Raw genomic sequence first — 22,037 nt, 5'->3', positions numbered from 1 at the left:
TGCTTTAAAACAATATTCTTAAAGAGAGCTGGGTAAAGCTATTTGCTATGCTACATCTGAAGTGTATCTGTTTTAAAATTTGCTTCTTTAGAACGAACTGCCCAGGTGCAAATCAGTCACCTGTTTTGACAACTGTTGAGGCTTAGGTTTGACACTTTCATTCACAACTCCATCACAAACTGCAGATGTTTATCTTATCTGCAAATAAAAAGCTATAGGGAAAAATATAATTTTGCATTTAAGAGCCTCATACTTTGTTATTTTTCCTCAAAAGGGAGATGGATGTGAAGATAGCTGCAGTAGTGTTTCAAAATCCTTGCTCTCTCACTCTCTGGGATTTTTTTGGATGATTTTTTTAGACTTCATTGAAATTATGTTTCCTGACTCATACAGGATTTTTTTTGGTTAGCATGTATTAAAATGAACTGGGGAAAATAAAACCCCGTGCAAATAAGCAGCCGGAAAATCTTGAAAGTATGAAACTACTGACTGAGATTTTGTGACCGTAACTAATAATTGAAACATCTGATTGCCAAATAACATGTACCTTACTTTCCTCTCTGAAAATCCATCCCTTTCAAGATTACTCTACAAGCTTGATCCATATGGTTTTATTTTGTCGTTAGTTTTCTGCAGTTTCTGCAAAGAGTACTTCTACTGGCTTTGTGTAAAAGTGTGTCCTTCTGGAGGAGGAAATTCCCATTTAAACTGTTCCCTGTATCATACCATAACATCCTTCAATTTCTATGACTGTGCCCCATAATGATGCTGGAATATTGTGTACAGGGAACACCAGTTATGATGGCTCTGAGGAATGTATCTCAAACAGCAGAGATGACACGACATATCAATAAGTGTCACAAAACAGTAAATTTGTTAGGAAAAGCAAGATATCCTGTCTCTGTATGTAGGGGGGTGGTATATTTATTACTATTATTATTATTATTATTACATTATTATTACATTATTTGCGTTGAAGGAAGATGCTTTCAGAATCAAAACCATATAGGACTTCTTGAATGCAAAAGAAGCTCCAACATAATAGGCATCTTTGGCATGGTCTAGAGTGCCATTAATGCCATTGGCAGCATTTAAATCAGCTTCAGCAATCTGCAGGAGAAAGAACTTGGGACTGCAGTGTGCGCTTCTGTGCCGGAGCAGATAGTAATGGTAATATGAATGCTTGGTAGAGGAACAGTTAGGAAACAAGAAGAGACTTTACCGGTAAAATAAGTTCTAGTAGCAGTGGCATTATCTCAGTCCTGCCAGCTCCTGCTGTTCTTGAGGACAAGGAAGTTGTTAAGCAGTGACAGAGTTGGACAGGCAGATTCAGAAGATGATAGCACTGCTTGACATGGGAAGCTCACAACTGAGGCTGTGTGTCCACTCCAAGGCAAGGATAAGCAGATAAATGAATCCAGCAGTGAACCACCCAGTGCTGTATCTGGTCAACATCTGAAGAAACCTTTGAATGTCTGAGTTTCCTGAGTGGCACATCCTTTCCAGGTAATGACAATCCAGAAACATCTGTTTGCACTTAATTTCTCAAGGTATGGTACAGAGCAGGTCTTTTTTGGACCACATTAGTGTCTCTCTGTGTGCTCTCAGTATTGTCCAGCAGATGCAGGCTCCTCTAGGAAGCACTTCTTCCAAACAGAAGGCAGAAGGCTGTATGACTTGCATGATTCATAAAAAATGCCATATGTGAACCCTCTGACCTTAGCACCCCACCAGGGGTGCACATTTACAGCTCTTGCACGAAAAACATCAAGAAACAAGGTAAGCCCTTAAAGAACTGACAGTCTGTGTGGTATTTTGTCCAGCAATGGTAAGTAATGCACTCACCATTTAGAAATATCTAAGTACCTATGTCTGGAATAATAGCTTTTGAAGCACAGTTTGTCACAGTAGTGTGAACTAAGATGCAAGCTGGGGGGAAAAAGAATTCCTTCCTAGCGGTAAAGCAAATGAACAGTCCAGGTTTTGTCATGAGCTCAGTAAAGGGAAAGAAAAAAAAAAGCCTCCTTAAAATCCCAGTGCACTTAGATGATTAAAAGATTACCTCAAAGAAAAAAACAAGTTTGCTCCAAATATTTTTTGAGTATACCAGTGTAAAACAAGTAAGATGAAAGAAACGTGTTAGAGGGGAAGCTGGAGTAAAAGGGAAGCAGTTAGAACATGGTGGCAGAGTCAGGATTTCTAGAAAACACAAAACTTAATAGCTCTACACAAAAGAGTAAAAAACTTAATAGCTCTACACAAAAGAGTAAAAAAATGGAAATGGTTTTGATGGACAGAGATGGAGAGACAAAAATGATGGAGATTCATTGAAAAACTCAGACAATGAAAACTCTGCTCTGACATACAGAAGGGAACACACAATTCAGGCTGAGTCTCATTTTAGAGGAGGTTATAAAAGGATAGCATAAGCAAGTGAAGATAGCATCAGAAATGCCAAAGGAACAAAATGAGATATAACTAGCTAGAGACATCCGAAATGTACTGGGAGAGACAGAGAGACACCAAGAGAAGAATTGGTCTGCTGCAAAGCAGCAAGAGAAAACTATTGATCAACAAAGTGTGAGAAGAGTTATATAGCTGTTTTGTTTATCCTTACTGAAAGTGTCAGCTCTGGCCAGACCAAAACAAACAATGGGAACTCAGAGCTCTTAGCCTGGCTACAGTCAGCATGCAGTTGCAGGCACAATGGTGACACTTCCTGCCACTCACGAAAATCTGAATGATGTGATAACTTTCTAGTGCTATAGAAAGTTGACATCTAGTATACAACACACACAGTGAAATGTTTAGAAGAACTTGCATGCCCTAAATTTGTCAATATTTTATTTTAAGAAGAGCTTCAGAAAGCTGAAAAAGAAGTCTTTGTTTTGCTCAGGTTAAGTTGGTTTCTTATTTCATATATTGGAAAGATAATGAGTCTCTCTGAAAACAAAGTTCACCTGTGCTTGCCTGGATGGGCCATATAATTGCCATGCAGCCTATTGTCTACTTGGCTGGACTGCAGAAGGTTTTAGTGCTAGCAATCTGGTACCTATTTGATATGCAAAATATTGTACTAAGCCCAGGCACTCAAGGTTTTCCCTGTTGAAGAACAGAAAAAAAATCTCTACAGCAATCTAATTCCACCAGCTTTCCCAATCACTTCAAGCAATTAGTTCTGAGGATTTTTCCCTGAATTTACATAAAACACATAATTTTCTCTAATCTATTTTACATGTGACAGATTATTTCTTGCCTAGCACTGCCAGAGGTGAGGAGCAGGAAGGGACAATGTGCTTGGGCTGCAGCAGGTGCTAAGAATGACTCCAAGAAGAGCAAGCTCTGAGCTTCTCTCATGGCTCTCAGTAGGGTTGGTATGATGGGAATGAGAGATTAGTGGATCCTTGTTAGTTAAAGGAGGTCATCCATAAATGCTGAGAAAATGGATGGTGGCTACATTTTTAGGTCTGGAATTGGCAGACAATGAGAAAATAATTGTCAGTAAGTAGAGGTAGACCAGGCACTCTGGGAGTGTTTAGATGGGCAAAGTAGTTGAGATGATGAGAATACAGCTTGTTTACATTTGCTCAGTTTCTGTGTCTGAAATTTGCATGAATGTAGGCTAAACAGTCAGTCAGGATGCTCACTGACTGGTTCTACCAGTGCTTGGAGTACTAGAGGCTATCCTGTATGGGAAAATACAGGTTCCAAATCCAGGACTTCAAATAATCTATGTTGGTTTGGTTTTTTTCATGGTGTGGACCAAGGACATGTTAGAGATCACTTATTGGAGTTTACAGTCAGAGTAGTAAATATTGCAATGGTATTATCCTAGAATCATACATAGAACTGGGGTTTTTTTAATTTTGTGCTGTTCTAGGAATAAAGGAATCATACTGTAAGGTAGACTGTATTGCTTCTCTGGTTTTCAAAATGTTTAAGAAAATGGTACCGTGAGAAGGATTGGTTAGGCTGAAAGTTCTCTTATATGTGTCTTTAATGAACATACTTGCTTTTATTTTGAACTCCTGTACAGATTACTTATGTTACAGATTTACAAAATAATTATTTTATGATGTGTCAGTGCATTTAGAGTAGTTAAAACTGTTCTAAAATAAATCAATAGTCTCTGATGTTCCACTTAAATTCTTAATGTATGATAGCACAGTTATTTTCAGTTGTTTTTCTCACTGCTTACCTAATTAGGATTAGAATTTTTGAACATAATTTGGAAAATATAGGGTAATTCTCAGTATCAGCTGAGTTTAGGTTTGTTCTTATTTTCCTCAATGACGCGGTTTTTAAATTTGCACTGTTGCCTTGATGTTGCAGTATCCCTGTACACCTAAATGTGGATGTATGCAGAGTAGTAACAAGGAAAGAGGAGAGAGGGAAATACAGTCATGCTCTGAATGGGAGATTCAGGGAGCTGTATGTGCTACACTGAATGGCAGAGTCATGAAACCCTAAATGTGATATGAAATCTGGGAGTGCATGTGAAGCTATGCCACCCGGTGTTGAGAGAGGGAGTAAGATCTCCTTTATTCTTCCCAGGAACTTCATACTAGACAGCTGCTGATGCAAGAGCAGTTATCCTGCTTCATGCTGGAGCAGACTCAAATTCAGGCCTTACACTGTAGCACTCAGAGAAGGGAGATCCTGTGGTTAGGCCTCAGAGTTCTGTTCTTCCCAGCATCCAGTGTGATCTTGTTAGAATTCTTAATGCCAGATTCCCAGATGCTATTTAGGCAAAGTCTCCTGGGTTTCAGTTTTGTTGGAAAGGGGAAGAAGATATCCATAGCTTTTGTGCTAGAGGTTTGCAAAAATGGGGATAACCAGCTCCCATTCAAGGGCACATGGATGAAAGTGATGCAGTCCAGTACTGCAGAAATAGTAAATAATGGAGATAGGTTTGAAATGTGCCTTCAAACATACCAAGCTAGAACCCACTGCCTTTCTGTTAAATGACTTGTGTTCTGTAGAAAGGCCTTGGTATGACTAAGTATATTTTAAGGAATTTTGGATATGTTCCCGAAGAACCATGATAGAGGCATTGTGGAAAGTTTTTCTGACTCACCTTCTGTTTTCTTCCATGACCTAACAATCTGAAGGAACTCAGTGCCCTGCATCATGCATGTGCTTTATTACTTGTTAACCTGCATTTGCTTGTCTAACACTTCAATATAGGTATTTTTAGAGGATAGATATGTCTTGATATGCCAATGTAGGCATTCATGGAGTGATGTGAACACTCATGACATTTGTATTGTTCAGTTTTATAATTTCATACTTGCAGAAGTTTTGAGTGCTCCAATGTGACAGAATTAAAATTTCATCTGAGGCAAATTTGTGTGGTTTTAATTTCTGCTGCATTTGGCCAGCAATACATTTTAAAAGTAAGAAAAAAGTACATGGTAAAAGCTGTATGCATAGTCACAACTTTAAAAAACCCAGGAAAAAAAAAGAAGAGATAGAATTTACTATAAGGTCTTTGAACTTCTTTCCTGTCTTTGTTTTAAAGTTGAATATTAAATTAGTAACTGGAGGGGGAAATAGGGAATATAGTGTCACTTTTGCTATTATGTTTCTAGAACCTTTCTCTCTGCATATATTAAAAAACGATATCAAGTGTTTCCATATAAATGAAAAGTTGAAAGTTCTGGTGACTGCCTCATTTTATTATATGTTTTTTTACTTGTAGATTTAACAATGGATTCTTCCCAATTTCCCCTTTCCCCCCCCTCCTTATTTTACATTTTATTTTGCCAAAGAAACGAACTAAAATCTCATATTACTGTCCAAAGCAGCTTTTCGGCACAGGTCCCATTTGCTTTTAAAGTAACAGGATTTTCCCATTCACATCATGTACCTAGTAAAATTTTGAGTAAGTCATTGTCAGTTACAAGGTATGGGATGTCAGCATCTATTTGAGCAAAACAAGTAACTATATGGAGGGATTTAAAGCTTGCAGACTGGGATTTGATATAGTAGGAATAGATTATCTGGTTTTATTTTAACTTCATCATGCAAACTGGGTATTCTTGGTGACTTCAAGTGTTATGACGACAACAGATGAAAATAAACATCTTGAATTTGCAGTGGCACCAAAACAGTTTAGTCAAAGCAAATAGGAGTTCATGTCCCAGTGATTTTTTTGTCTCAAGTTTATGTCCCAGTTATTTTTTATCTTAAGTTCCCACTGTGATGGCTTATTTTATGGCGAGTTCCTTCTGTTGGCCTTGGCAGTGTTTGAGGCAATTGTGATCTTTAAGTCTCTCACAGCAGCAATGAAGGTAGCAAGAGGATATCTTCTTTCAGAAGAGTTAGAATTCAATGCTGAAAAATTTGTGTTGAAAAATCCTGTACTATGCTTCACAGAATTGTAGCTCCAGTATATCCTGCTTCCATTATTTCCTGCTGTCATTATTTCCCATAGGCTGAGTTCCCAATTAAGAGATAATATTCTGATACATCATGGAGTTTCTTTCTCAAGACCAGAGCCATAAATCATGACAGATTGTAACATACATTAAGTTTCAGTTACAGATGGGAGACTAAAACCTCACAGGTACTTTCACTAGACAGTGAATAATCCATACAAAGATTAATATTTCAGTTTTCCACAAAAAATGTAGAAAGGAAATTCATTTAATCAAGCTTTTCTCAATGTTTTGCTTTCCTAGTTACCTTAGTTTAGGTAGAAATTTTTTCAACAGTTCCTAGTCCAGTCTTGAAAGTACTGATGTTCGCTTGTGAAACCATATTGCTGAAAGCAAATGCAAATTTCCTACAAAATAGAACTGAGTATTATTGCTAATACTGTAACTTAAACTCAGGAAAATTGAGTTTTAAGTATATTAAAGTATTTGGAATCTGAGACATTGGGACTAACCCAGGGAAAATAAAGTTCTGTGAGAGAAACTCAAGGAAGAAGCTCTTACAAAAAGATTACCGAATGTTTTGGGTTTTACAATCTTGCTTGAAATCCAAACATTTGGTTTGCTTCATTTTTCCAGGGAATGTTGTGGGACATTGTATATGTAAAGAAAGGGGGAAATTGAACTGATTTAAGTCTGCTTCATCAGAAGGTCACTTGACAGCTGATTTGAAAAGCAACGGGAGTTGATTCTTGCAGAAGAATTTTCCATCTCCCACATTGCCATCTGTTTCTGATTTGACTGGAGAATTTCCTTTTCTTAAAAACCTTAGAGGTACTGTGTATTTGACTCAGTCTTTGAGTCATCAATTTTATCACTGTGGGCATGGCATCCATTTATTATTTATGAAACAGCACTAGGAATCGGAACATTGTCATCCTTGGCTGAGGCTGATACTGCAATCAGACCTTGGTAAACCTGTGGGCTGTGCTTTGCAGTGCTTTTGACTGGGTTATGTCAGTATCTTTTTCAGAATGGAGCTTTTGGAATTTAACTGTGTGAGGAAATCAGAGAAACTTTGAAGCCTGTACTCTGATCCAAAAAGAGAATAGTTTTATCTTTTGGGTGTATAATAATTTCACAGAATCAGAGAATTACTAGGTTGGAAACGAGCTCTAAGATCATCAGGTCCAACCACCTTGGGCAATCACCACCTTGTCAAGTAGACCATGGCACTAAGTGCCATCTCCAGTTGTTTCCTAAACACCTTCAGGGATGGCAACTTCACCACCTCCCTGGACAGTCCATTCCAATGTTTAACAACCCTTTCTGTGAATAAATTCTTCCTGATGTCCAACCTGAACCACCCCTGGCCCAGTTTGAGACTATGTCCACTTATCATATCACTGGTTGCCTAGGAGGAGAGGCCAATCCCCACCTGGCTACAACTTCCTTTCAGGTAGAAAATATTCTGATATTCTGCTAATATTCGCTGTATTGCTCCAGTTTTAGTATATGTGCTTGATAATATCATAAGGTTAAGATTATAATGTTAATTTTAAAAGTACTCAGGTTATGCTTAGATATAGGCTCTGTTGAAGTGCATATTCAGCATGGCAGTGCTTCTTTCTGGTTGTGTTTGGGAGCAGAATTTTACAGTCAAACTAGAGATGCTGACCCTCCAAAGTGGCAGATTTTGCTAGTGTTTGGGTACCAAATGAAGTGAAAGTGGGCCATGGAGATCCATTTGTGGGTTAAGTCTAGACTTCTGAGTCAGTCCTTAGTGACTCATATTTTCAAAGGTCTGTTGGTGGTACACCAGGACTCTGATCTGATCTATACCTTACTGGATGATCAAACAGTTGTGTCGCAAAAACATGTCTTCTGCACCAGGTTGAATGACGGCTTTTCATCTCACCTTCTCCTGAACATCTCCAACATACTCTTTATAAATATAGACTCAAGTCTTGAGTCAAGCTATTCACTCTGAAGAGAATAAAATATAGATGCTGAAATTTTTGTTTAAACAGAGCAAAATAGAGCAATATTAGGTTTTTAGGATGGAAAATTTTCTTTGCACTTTAAAATACAAATCAGTAGATTTTTTTCAATTATAAAAGTGTGTTTTAAGTCATTCTTCAGTCTGAAGTACTACATGGGTTAGATCAAGCTGCAAGGACAAGTGCCTCTTAATTTCTGACCATCACAACTTGTTGCATTTTGGTTTTGAGACAAGGGACTCTTTGCCATTGGGGTCAGTTCGTAAGTGTTGGGACCAAACCTTGGACTTCCAATTGTCTGATAAGGTTTGGTCTGATTTAATGATAGCTTGAGCAACTGAAATACTTCTGATAATCTCAAATCTATTTATTTTGGGCTGCTCCTAATAAATATATCTTGTACATTGCTGCAGGCCTTGGAAGAGCAATGTCATATCTTGCAGGAAGCTTGCAGATATCATTCCCATCTTTTTTCTCTGCTCAGTGTAAGCAAATATTTTCCCTTGAAATTCATTAGGTTTTTCTTTAAAGTACAAGAGAATACATAATTTTTACCTGCTTATTCGCAGAGATTGAAGGCAAAATGCACTATTAAAAAAGACTTAAGCAAGCTCTTCCAAATTCAGGTTCTCCAGAGAGGTACCCATATAAAGAGTCTCTGTAGTCAATAAGAAGACGAAAAGGGGGTTCTCTGAAGGAGATTTATTCCACCAACAAACAAGGAGACTGTGTTCCCAGGCTAGGCAGTCTCTTAGATGCTTACAGTGAAGTGGACACAGAGGAAAGCCTCATGAATTATGAAATATCATATCATTACACTACATCGTAAACTTCCAGAAACTGAAATGTTAGGAATACAATGGTTATCTTTCCCTGTGACTGAATGTGAGCTGTGTCCATGGCCTGTCAGTTGCCCACATCTGTGTTACATCAGCTGATGGACACTAGGGAAGAAGGATCACGTCATACTTCCCTTTTTTTGTGCTCTTTACTCCATGTGTTCCTGAGCTAGCTCACCAGCTATCCATGGTTGAGCCTGTCTCTGATGTGCAAAGGTCGCTCATATAGAAACCTTTGCAACTGATGTTATAGAGACATTCAAGTTGAGGAGGCTTCTTAGGTGACAAACTTTGAGGAAAAGTCTCAAAAGTCTCAGTCTTCAGCTTCAAATTTGGTTTTGACACAAATACCAACAAAAGTAATCTATCCTTAAACTACAAAGTACAATAGTAAGCTGGTTTTATTGGATCAACTTAATAGTGAACTTGGATTAGAGAAATTTTTTACTATAATTTAATTAAACATTATAAGACTGTATATATATAGTCAAAAATTACTTATTAAAAGCTTAATCTTTAGTTTTGTTATGTATACTTTGCAAAATTATGTGCTAAAAAAAATCTCAGAAATAGAACAGGTATTTTTTTTAACAAACGCCATGATTTCTTTCAGTTTATTAGTCTTACATTTATGTCTTACCATACATTTCCAATGTGTGCCTTCTGCTCAGCACTGTGAGATCTGTTCTGAACTGACATGCAGAGTTAGGTGGGGTCTCTTCTAAACAGGTTTTTTTCTTCTCTGAGCTTCAGGACCAGAGTAAAGTACCTCTGCACCCTGGCTGATGTCATTAAGATGGTACCCAGGACTAAACTTTGAATTAGCTCCAGATGTGATGTGATCTCAATACTGCGGTTAAAGCTGGGGGGTCTGCTCAGTCCCTTTGTCACTTGAGGAGATTTGTTCTGTGTCAGTGTGCCCCAGCTTTAGCACAGCAATGAAAAAGACAAAGTGGCCAGTATTTGTTACTCAGTTCCTGAGGCTCATGACAGCTTCCCCATGAGGTGGATGTGCCTTTTCCATGCCAGGTCAGGTGATGGGATGGAGGACTTGTGGTACAAGCCTGCAACTGGAATGCATACATCTTCCAGGTAGATACTTCAGACCATGTGAGCTGAGGAGCATCAAATTCTGGGCTTCTGCAGTACTAGAGCTGCTTCTCATCCCTGGGTTCCCATATGTGACATACCTCTGACTGACAGATCAGTGAAATGCCAGTGGCAATGCAGGCTTTTGCTGCAGGAGATAAATGACAATACTCCCATGAGTTGCAAGAGAGGGCAGGAGGGAATTTGAAGCTGGGCCAAGGGAGTGAATATCAAAAGTGTGGCACTTGGCAGGTTTGCTAGACAGGGCCGTAGGACTTCCTAAGGAGATGTGGAAGACCTGTTACATAGGGGTGCTTTCTTTGTGTTTTGTGTTCTTTTTTCCCCTATACATTGAGTGAAATGACTTTTGTAAACATCTAGAAAAATTAATGGTAACTTGAATGGAAAGGGATGACTTCACAGAATTTTCTCTGATGGGATAGTCCCATGAAAATAACATAGGTGAAATGCATAAGGGATCCATCTGTATGAAAACTACAAGCATTCTCTCCATACAGACTTGATAAAAGTATAAAACCAGAAATTGGGTGTAAGCTCAGAACTGGATGTTTGTTCTCTATTCAGCCAGATCAGGTTTATTTCAAAGGCGTAATGCAGCTTTAGTGAAACGTACCTTTATTTTTCAGAATACCTGTACTGAGAAATAGATCTACTTGGTTGTTTGCAAAGGCATTCTGCAGAAAACTATAATGTAGAAGAGAAAGTGGTGATAGTGGTTTTGAAAGAGAGAAAGCGAGGGTTTGGCAAGCACTTTTGAGAATAAAGTGCTCATTGATTAGAAATTTGTGAAGGTCGCCGCCATCTAGTGATGAGATGTTGAAGATGTTGCTTAGAGCGAAGCAGTACCCAAACATGAGGCGCCTTTTCTAGCTGTGGCTGCATTCACTCATCACACTGGCTGCACCCTGAGCCAGTGGGTCTTTTCATTGTGTGCCCTGTGGCACATGCGTTACCTGTACCACAGGGCACACAGTTCACTGTGACGCCCGTGGGTGCCGAGGCTGGGAGAGGCTGCAGAGCTGTGCTGCTTCAGCTGGCAGTGGCTCAGAGGAGCTGCACAAACGGGTGGCAGCACCTTCTCACCGTGACCCTCCTGAACTAAGTGCATGTACTTCTGTCACATAACCCAGCCGCCTGTATACTCACATCCTGGGTCCCAGTATATGTGTTGGATCCTGGAGAAGTAACAGAGGAAAATGTGGGAGCTGCTTTCTATCGTAGGATTTTGTTTCCCAAACTCTGCTGCTGGGAAGTGACTGGGGAGCAGCTCCATTGACTGAGGTGAAAGTATTGCCTTCGGAAATAATAGTTCTGAGTAAGGTTGCAATGGTTGCTCCAGTGCACATACATGTTTCAGAAGAACCCCCTGCAAGCTGCAGGCACTGGAAAGGTCCTGCGAGGACAGAATTACAATAATCAAGCCTTCTGGCGCCCCAAGTGTGTATGTTACTGTTGTTAGACCACTGCATTACAAAAAAGGGACAGCTTGTGTCTCTGAAATTTGCTGCCTTTCCAAAGCTGATTGCCAACCACCAGCCAAAATCTGATGACCTTTCTGAGGAAGGAGCATAATCATAAGTGTCATCAAGATACTTAATCTGATTCATTATCTCAGCACGCATCCCTTAAACAGCAGGGGCATGAAGGAAGGGAGCATCATCACAGCAGTGACCTTGACCAATCCACCAGACCTCTGATGTCCCTGAATGTAATTATGCCAACAGCATGCATTGCAGCAGTCAAACTCAATTTGTTTTGTATCACTAGTCTAAGTTTATTACAGTTGACTTGCAGTTCTAAAGGGTCTGTTGCCCAGTCATCTAGTTTAAATATGCCAGGGACAAAGCTAAGTGGTACTAAATCAATGAGAGGCCTGAGTATGATGTAGTGTCTTAGAGCTGCTTTTATGGAAACAGACCTCTGTTTTTGTTTTCTGCTGGAGGTCAGCTAAGGAGACTTTATTTTTAATAATACTGAAAAATAGTCAACTGTTTGGGTGAATCAGTGAAAAAGGATCCAATCCATCCAGCATAAGGACTAGTTCTGCAGTTCTTACAAGAATAACTGAAATATGATAAGCTGAACAAATATCAAATTGCAAATGGAAACATTGTTGAACTTTGCGGGTTGACGAATCATGATTGTGACCTTGGATGACCAAAGCAAAAGTCCCTCCCTTTCTTAATGTCTGTGGGAAAGCAAAAGGACATTTTAATTGTCCAGCTACTGTGTAGCTGGCAACCTTTTTACTCACAATGTCTCCTGGGCTGGCACCACTCAGTATTTTAAATATGATGGAAGTGGTGTTGTAGTGTTTGCAGGCAATATTAAGCTGGAAAGGATGCTCAGAATAAAGAAAGACAGAGGGTCAATTCAAAATTATTTTAATGGATTGGAAAAGTGCTCTGGACAAAAAAAAAAAACAAAAACCAAAAGGAAACCACGAACAGGATGAAATTTGGTGTCACAAAATACAGGATACCAGAGGAAGGCAGGGATAGAATGTGATAAAACCCCACATTTGGAAACAACAGGCTAAGTAAGGATGAGAAGCAGGTTAAAAAAGGACTAGAAGATAATACCGATTCTCCTGAACCACAGCATAGAGATCTAGTGGAAAGAGAAAGTGATGGGAATTATTTGCATACTGTGAAGTAGTTATTGGCTCTGCTTGGTGTGAGGAAGGCTCTGCTGAAATGCTTGATAAAGTGCTAGGGGGGCATCACAACTTAAGTTCATTGAAAAACCAGGAGCCTGGTAATGACAGAACAAACTTTTATGAGTAAATATCGAAGAATTTTGAATGATTTAATCTACAAAAAAAGGAAAGGGGAACTGGTCTTCAAATAGATGAAAAAGTTGCAAAACCAGGTGAAACTATTTTCTACATGCTGTACTTACAGGATAAGAAATTGTGAATTTAAACAGCATCCAACTTCAAGTTAGACAAACTGCAATATTTTCTTGTAGTAAATATAAGCACATACTAGCACATGTGACCGTTCTGTGAGAAGACAATGCAGTATAGGGTTTTGAAAACAGACAGAACAAAAATCTGTCATGAATGCTTTAGGGATATCTGATTTAAAAAAAAAGGATCATAGAAATGGAAAAAACCATCTACTTCTTTAAATTTTCCCATTCTAATTTTCCATCATGAAAATGTGACATTCTCAGGTAAGAGCATATATTTCACCTTCCCTGTAAATTCAGCAGCTCATTGAGAGACCAGACCATTGTTTCAATATTTTAAACTCAAGGAGAATACAAAGACTGACAATCAATTCTTTACATATATATATAGCCTCCAAAATGACTCACACTTGCCAAATTTAGCAGCTTTCACTGATGATCGTAATCAGTGAAGATGAGTCATGTTAGGGCATTCCTGTCATGTTCAGATGATAACATGCCTTTCAGGAGTATAATACAGCACATATTCCTGGCCGTCATTACTTTGAGTGAAACTTTAGGCTATAGTTCATAGCAGTCATAACTGAAACTCTTAGAAAGTAGCTTTTATATGTTAAACCCAGAGCTTTAAAGAAAAATCTACAGCTACAGAGTCTTTAATATAAGTGTTTCTTCATATCAAACACTCAAAATCTGATGTTTGAGCTACTGTTGTGGATGACCCACCCCTGGAGATGTTCAAGGCTGTGTTGAATGGGGCTTTGAGTAACCTGGCCTAGGGGAAGGTAGGGGGGTTGGAACTCAATGACTTCTAAGATCCCTTCCAACCCAAGCCTTTCTAGGATTTTATGGGGCACTGGGATGTGGGTGCCTGTGTGGCAGTGACTGCATTTAAGGCTTTGAAATTTGTAATGCTCCTCTACTGATTGAGCAACAACCCGTCTTCTGTAACACATTACCCTACAAAATAAAACAAGACAGCAAAGCAACTGCTATGTTAGCTTTGTTAGTGAAGTGGACTTAGATAGTGAGAAGAGTCTCCTGTTCCAGGCCTATCTCCAGCCAGGAACTTCTCTTGAGGTGTGATGCACTGAGCTCCCTCTGCCTGAGGGAGCAACTGAACTGAGATATTCTGCTTCTGACAGCCAAACCAGGAGGTCCAGGTAGGCAGAAATGCCTTGTGGTCTTGTCTTTAAAAGCAGAGTAGACCAGGAGGCAATTTTTGGCTGTGAAGATCAGCTTCATGCTGGCAGAAATGCACTTTGAAGTGCTGCTGTCTGGCATCCTGCTGCTCAGCCTCCTGGCTGCTGGGACATCCACAACTGTACTTGGCCAACTGTATGGAGACCAGGGGCCTCAGGTGGTTGTTACAGCATTTTCTGCCTACAGTCAGTGTCATCCCCAAGTCCTTGTCTTTAGAAAAACTTTGAAATAAAGTCTGCATATGCTTTAAGTGTCTGACCTAAACATATGTGCTGCTACCTTGGGCACTGTCTATTTTCAGCTTTGCTTCAAAGAAAAATATTTGCTGCTGACTGGGTTTCTGCTGCTTCTGTGACTTTAGGTGGATCAGGTTCAAGGGTTCCTCTGACTTCTCTTTTAGCACTGCATGTAGTTTTTTGAAGTTTCCAACGGGGCAAAGACAGCAACCGAGTGGTTTTCTGTACAGTTCACAAGAGTAAGGGCTGTACCCTGCTTTAAGCAATCCCATTTCTGTTTTGCCATGGAAATACAAGAATTATGGAATTTAGGAGAACCAGATAATGAACTGGGGAATTAAGCCTTTTTTCTTTGTGATTAAAACCAGTCTTAAGCCATAACTCTTAGTCAGTAATCTTTTGTGGTGAATTTAGGTTTTCTGGAATTAAAAGGGGAGCTAATGCAATTCTTAGCCTTAGCAATCACTAGATGATGCTAATTCACTCTTAAAGTGCACAACAATTTCTCTAAGATATAGCTATAGTGTATTTTTGATGTTTTGTGTAGCAGGTGTAGTCAAACCACAAACAGCAATGATTTTATGAAAATATGTACCCTGAAATGCCTGCTGCAAAGGTTAGGTTTTACCTCTGTGTTGGCATGCATTTCTACGAGACATCACAGATACTGCATGCAAGAGATTTAGAATGCATTTGCCACCTGGTTTGCATATGAATCCAGGCTTTTTTCTTTTTTGTTTCCTCATTCCCTTCTGACAGATTGAAAGCAAGTTCATGATTTTGTGCACTCACTGTCACTGTCATTAAATTTTGTCACTTTTTATTGGATTCATTTTGTGTAGTGTAGAGCCAAATGTTTGTGCCCTCATCTCTTTCCTTTTCAGATAGCAAGTGCTTTTAATGTGTTTTCAGGGCTAGGCATGCCAGAACCTACCACTTAACAGATTGTCTTTTACATTCAAGGCATTCAATCATTTAATTAGGCAATAACACATTAAGCCATTAACGTGTGTCTTGGGTGTGCTGGGAGACACAAGACTAAAGGCAGAGTGACTTCAGTCACCTCAGCAGTGCTTTCATGCTTTGGTAATGTGCGTTCTGGAGTGGCTAGTTGCTGTCATAATATGGACTTTCTGTATTTAGAAAATCTTTTAAATTTTTAAAATGCTTTTCTTTTATGTTTTATTGACTACATTTCTCTTTTGGAAAAGTCAGTTACTGATATTGGTCTGTTGAGATGCCTGCATGACTCTGCTGACCCTGTCTCTTTCCTCAGTTATTAGAATACAATCCAAACAACCTTTTTGTCAGCTTTATGTAACTACAGTGGACTAAAAGATGCCAGACTGAAAAATTTCTGATGAAAGCAGAGTCACAGTTTGGGGCCTCATTTTTCTCATTTTTTATTGGTTCTGTTAATAATATATAAAAAACACTATTAAACATACACTGAGATATGCTATTAATAAATATACACAATATCATTATGTATTAATAAAATTATGCTATTCACACTTGCACTTTTCAAATAGCTTAGCAGGTGTTTGAGTAGGTTTCACAACAACTGTGTGAAGTAGATAGGAATGCTGTAAACTGAGGTATACAGAAAATAAGGTACTGGTAAACATTGGTCTTGTTAGCAGTATTTTGACTGTATATATTACTTTTCCAAGGCAGTATAGAAAAAAGCACATGGAATAGTTAAGAATAAAATATTGAGATTATGTTTAAGCAGTGCAATGATTCATGTCCAACTAAAACCAGAAAGTTTAACTGCTCTGTACCCCAAGGAAAATGTAGTGTACCCTTGACTCAGTTTAAATCTGTTACTGCTTTTCCTACCCCAAAGGATGTATTCTCTATTTGCAGTAACTGCTCGCATTTTTGAAGACAGTTCATGGACTGTCTTTTCTGTTTTCTCTTTTCTAGAGAAAGTTGTTACCTTGGGTTGTGTTTTCTACACTTCTCTTCATTCTTATTGCCTCTCTGGACTCTCTCCATTTGGCTCCCATCTTTGTTGAAGTGCTGTGAACCAAAATTAGACATCACACTCTTGCTGCTGCCTTACTGGCACTGAGTAGAGCTGAAGTCCCCGTCAGGCAAGACGGAGTGGCTCACAAAGTACTTCAATCTGTATCAGCTGCCAGCAGTGTCAATAGGCCACTCCAACAGTCAAGACTCACTGAGATGCAAGAGAGTCCTTGTCATGTTCTCTCCTTCGCCCCCACTCTTAGCAATGCACCTACCACTATAGAGAAAAGCATTCCGTACTCCTTGATTTCTAACTGTGGATTATTCACAGCACTCTGGAGTCAAGGCTTCAGTGATTATCTAAGGCTGACTCATTGTTGCCTTCTTTGAAAAGTGGAAACGCATCAACTCTGTCATTCCCAAGTTTCCAACTGTACTTCCCTCTCTTTGTAATGTCTGTCATTCCTGGAAAGCAATACACATTTGGTACATTGATATATGTAGGAAACTTAAACAAAACAATTCTCTGGGAATACCTATTTCAAGTAAGTCCTAAACTGCCCTGAACAAGAACCCCCCCTCCTACAGTTCAGAGAAGCAAAGGGCCCAAACTTCTTTTTTTCCAGCTTAGAAGGCCTTTACACCATTCAGGCAAAGAATTTATCCTTGAGCCAGACCATGCTTACAGTCCATTCCTCAGGGCATTTCTCAAGCCAAATTCAAACTCCACTTATATAATAATTGTACTTTCTCTTCTCTGTACTTGCGTGTGATGGTTCCAGTTTCAAGTGGAGGTGCTGAGTGTACCAGGAAGGGTAACCTTAAAATGCCTCTGATTTTCAGCTGTCTTATGGATGAGATTCAGTTACAGCATCCAGATGGCTAGAGGTCTAGTTGAATATTTATGATCGCATCTAAGAAATGCATGGATATGACTGATTATTCAGTAATTACAGCTCTTCTGAAAGTTCCTCTAAGGTCTCTAAGGTAGAAAGGCTCCTAACTGTTGCTGCGTGGGGATTCTGGCAGTACTTCTAACAGGAGGCAGAACTGAGAAACTTGTGTGCCTAAAATTTCCATTTTCCTCAACATGACCTTGGAAGATCAGTTGGCCCATGTTATGAATCTGGACAAGGAAGGATTCGCCAGACCTAGTTCATGTTTGAAAGATGTGTGCACAGGTGTTCTTAGTGACCTCCAATGGCTATCAGTTTTGGGGAGAAAGTATTTATGATTCCATACCAGTTGATGTACTGATATCATAGAATCATAAAATGGCTTGGGTTGAAAATACCTTAAAGATCATCTTGTTCCAACACCCCTGCCATGGACAGGGACACCTTTCACTAGACCGGATTGGTCAGTCTTATCCAACCTGGCTTTGAACACTTCCAGAGATGGGGCATCCACAACTTCTCTGGGGCAACTAGATGTAATCTAGAGCCTGGCACAAGAATCCTATGAATTTCATTGGTTAAAATGGTAAAACTCTGCAGTTTTGGCTGGGGTTTCCTTTGCAGCATGAAGATCAATCAGACATGGCATTTAAATTGTAAAAAAGTATGCTGAAAAACTCCAACTGGGAAATCGACTAATAGCTGTTCCTTCAGGACACCTACAGATTGTTTATTCTTTCACTTTGTTTTGGAAGCTGAATGATGTTTCTGTGAAAGTCTTAAACTCTTATAAACTTGATATGTTTGAAACATGCTTAAACACCGAGTTTGTATGTGATTTACATTTCCAGTAAAATCATGAATATTTTTTTAGATACATTCTTTCTACATTGAAAGATGTTCTGTATCTTGACATGATGAGACACAGCCTGTTAGAGAGTTTGGAGCTCACACTCGGGTTCAGACCTCTTACTTGCTGTGGCTGCATGACAAGAACAGCACAAATACTGCAAAGGGGTAGTTACTGAGTCATAGAATGGTTTGGGGTGGAATAACCTTAAAGATCATCTAGTTCCAATCACGCTGATAGTAAGTTACCTGACCTTTAGAGTTCCCTATGATGCTGAACTTGCTTGGAGCCACCTAGTACTATTTAGGCCAAGGATGTTTTTTCATCTCATCATCTGTCATGGTTTTGGCTGGCATACTGTGAATAATTTTTTTCTCAGTAGCTGGTACAGTGCTGTGTTTTGGTTTCAGTATGAGGGTAATGTTGATAACACACTGATGTTTTGGTTGTTGCTGAGAAGTGCTTGCCCTCAGTCAGTGTCTCATTCTCTGCCAAGAAGCAGGTGCACAAGAAGCTGTGAGGGAGCATGGCCAGGGAGGTGACCTGAACTGACCAAAGGGATATTCCATACTAGAGAATTTAATGCTCCGTGTTAAATGGAGTGGGGGGCAGGTTGAGAGCCGCTGATTGCTGCTCAGGGATGGGCTGGACATCAGTCAGTGGGTGGCGAGCAATTGTATTGTGCATCACTTGTCTGTCTTGGGTATTATTCCTCTCTCTCCTTTCCATTACGATTATTATTTTTGGTTTTATAATATCTGACTCTGTTTCAATTATTCAAGTTCCTCTCTCAGCCCACGAGGTTTACTTTCTCCCCCTCGATTCACTGCGGGGTGAGCGGGCGGCTGGGGTGGGGCTGAGGCACCACCTCCTGCCCCGTCTCCGCGCCTCCCCGGCCATCCCGCGCCTGCTCCTGCCGGCCCGGGTGTCCCTCCCGCCGCCACCAGATGTCGCCAGCACCCCTCTGGAAAAGCAGCCGGGCGCCGGGATGCGGGCAGCGGAGCGCCGGGATGCGGGCCGCGGAGCGCCGGGATGCGGGATGCGGAGCGAGCCGCGGGGCCGGCAGCCGCGCTGGGCGGCGCGGGGCAGGCTCGGGGCTGCTCCAGCGCTGCCGCCCCTCGCAGAACGGGAGGCGCACAAGGAAGTTCCAGGAAATTTGGAAGCCCCCCCTGCCCCGGCTGGGACCTGGAGCCGGCGGGATGGGGAGCGCAGGGGCCGCTGGCTCCAGAGAGTGTCGCTCGTGCAAATCCACACCTGTAGGTTTTGCTGAGGACACGAGTCCAAAAATGGCAGATTTTGAGTAAAACAGTAATAATTTTGCTTACCATGACCCTGACGACTCTGTGCTCAGCCAGGGACTCTGCTCCAGAGAGCGTGACACAGCGACGGAAGGTGAGAACAGAGAGCTCGGAAGGTCTTGACCCCAAGGCACTTTGTCCCTCAGGAGCCCCCGAGCACAGGTCCTTTGTTAAATTGCTCCATCCTCCACTGAGGATCAAAATGCTCCCTGAGCATCAAAATGCATTTTTAAAGGATGTTCTTTTGCTTTCTCTGTTTTTCTTCTGAAAGAAGGTGGTCATGGACATTAAAGACCCACAGTCATGTGGCTAAATCAGTGTTGTTCATCTCCTGAATCCCTGTAATTGCTCATTTCTTATTCTGGAATCAAATTCTGTATCCTCAAACTCCAACTTATGGCTTTTTCTTCTTTAGTGCCTATTTCTCAGCTAGCTTTTCATCCTACTTGAGCCCTTCATCCTGCTTTTATCACCATGTCTTAACTTTTTAAAATTTTCCTTATCAGGGTTAGTCTGGAATTCTAGATAGGAGCTTTGCCTAATTTTTGTTTTCTTCTGATCTAAAGTTTGGCACAGAGCTAGTGTCAGATCATTTTACTTTAGCAGAGGGAGGGGTTTTCTGTGTTTAATTTCAGATGCTCTTGTTCCAGTACTTTTTGTGTCAACTTTTTCTCTTTAGAAAAATCAAGTTGAGGTAACGAGATGTAGAATGCATATCAGAAGCAGTATATTGTTTTAAATTGTGTAATAGCAAAGAACAGCACTATACTCAACATTTTTAGTTGCTATAATATGCATTTTTCCCCCTATGAACTCTTACTAAGAGATAATATTTAAAAGTGTAAATGGGAGAAAAAAATAGATTATGTTTGTTACTTATCTTTTTCAATATGCAAAACTGGATGGGAACAGAGACAAATACATATAATTAGATAAATGATTTGTTCTTGATGCATTAGGATATGATTTCTGCTTAAATAATTCCAGCTGGAATGATGACCATCTCAGTCACATTGAAAGCAGGAAAAAATGCAGGGGATAAATATCTCACAGTTCTAATGTTCAGCTGATATAAACCAGCATCCCAAAGTGCATGTCGCTTGAACTTGCTCCTCCTTTTCCCTCAAAAGCAGGTGTTCACTGTCTTTTTTCTTAACATGATTTCCTTGACATAAAAAGTTAACTCCAGAAAAAAGAAATAGAAAAGAAACAAAGGAAAAAAAAAGTCAGTTGGGGCTCAAAGACATTGTGTTCTGTCATGTGAGAAGACTGTGTCTAATTCTATTTTAGGGACCTCAGCTGTAACCTTTCATCACACCTGGATGCAGCACAACCATGAACTGCCCTTCTGCAGCTGCCTCCAGCTGACAGCGGGTCTGTGCTGGGCTCACTGTGTGCAAAGGTATTGGGGTGCCTGGCCACACAGCACCACCCGTGCTGGAGGACATCTCAGTGGTGTCCTTCTGCACCCGTCAGTCCTGGCAGGAGAGGTGTTTGGGGAAACCTATGGAGTTTCAGCTGTAGCTGCTGAATTTCTGGACAGCACCTTCTGCTGACTGTATAAACAGCCCTATAGTGTGTATTTTCTGATCTCTGAATGCTTGAGTAGGCTGTTCGAACATTATTTTAACATGGGCTTTTTTTTGTTTTTTCTCCTTAATGGAGTATTTATTATACACTCCTGCATCTGTTGTGCCTTTAGTTCCACTGTGCTCTGGTGTACAGTGCATGTTTACTTGTCTTTCTTTGAAATAAGATATAAATAAATTAGGCAATGTGCACTGTCAAACAGCAGTGCTCTGTGGTTTGCAATTCTTGCAAAGTGTGCCAAATCCCATTATTGAGCTAGAAACCAGTTTGATAGCTTCTCCTTTTATCTCCTTTCTGTTGCACAACCAGGAACCTGTTCAGGATATCTGAGATGTGGAAGATGCTCAAGGCCAGAGGGGGCTGAGCATAATATTCACTCTTGAGTGTTGCAGAGACAACATGTCAAAAAGTGTTTCTGTGGGGAAAAGATTGCCTTATTGTTTGAAACCAGAACGTTTGACAGGACTGGTTGGTTTGAGTGAAGTTACTTAGAAGAGAAACTGGTGTGAAAAGCACCTGCAGAGCTTGGGGTTTCAGTGTTCAAAGCTTTTCCTATGGTGCAGAGCTCCAGTAGATGAGGGTTACAAGATTTTTGGTCACTCCTCTGTGGTGCTGGAAGTCCTTTGGGCTCAGCTGAGCCCACTCTTAGGGGGCAGCAGGGAAACAATGAGACTCACCATCACTCCTTGGACATTCTCAGACCACCTGAGCCTCCTGGGAGTGGTTACCTCTCGGGTGGCTAAATCAGCACAAA

The sequence above is a fragment of the Corvus cornix genome, chromosome 1 (assembly GCF_000738735.6).
Source record: "Corvus cornix cornix isolate S_Up_H32 chromosome 1, ASM73873v5, whole genome shotgun sequence".
Lineage (NCBI taxonomy): Eukaryota > Metazoa > Chordata > Aves > Passeriformes > Corvidae > Corvus > Corvus cornix.
This window is presented reverse-complemented; position numbering follows the sequence as displayed.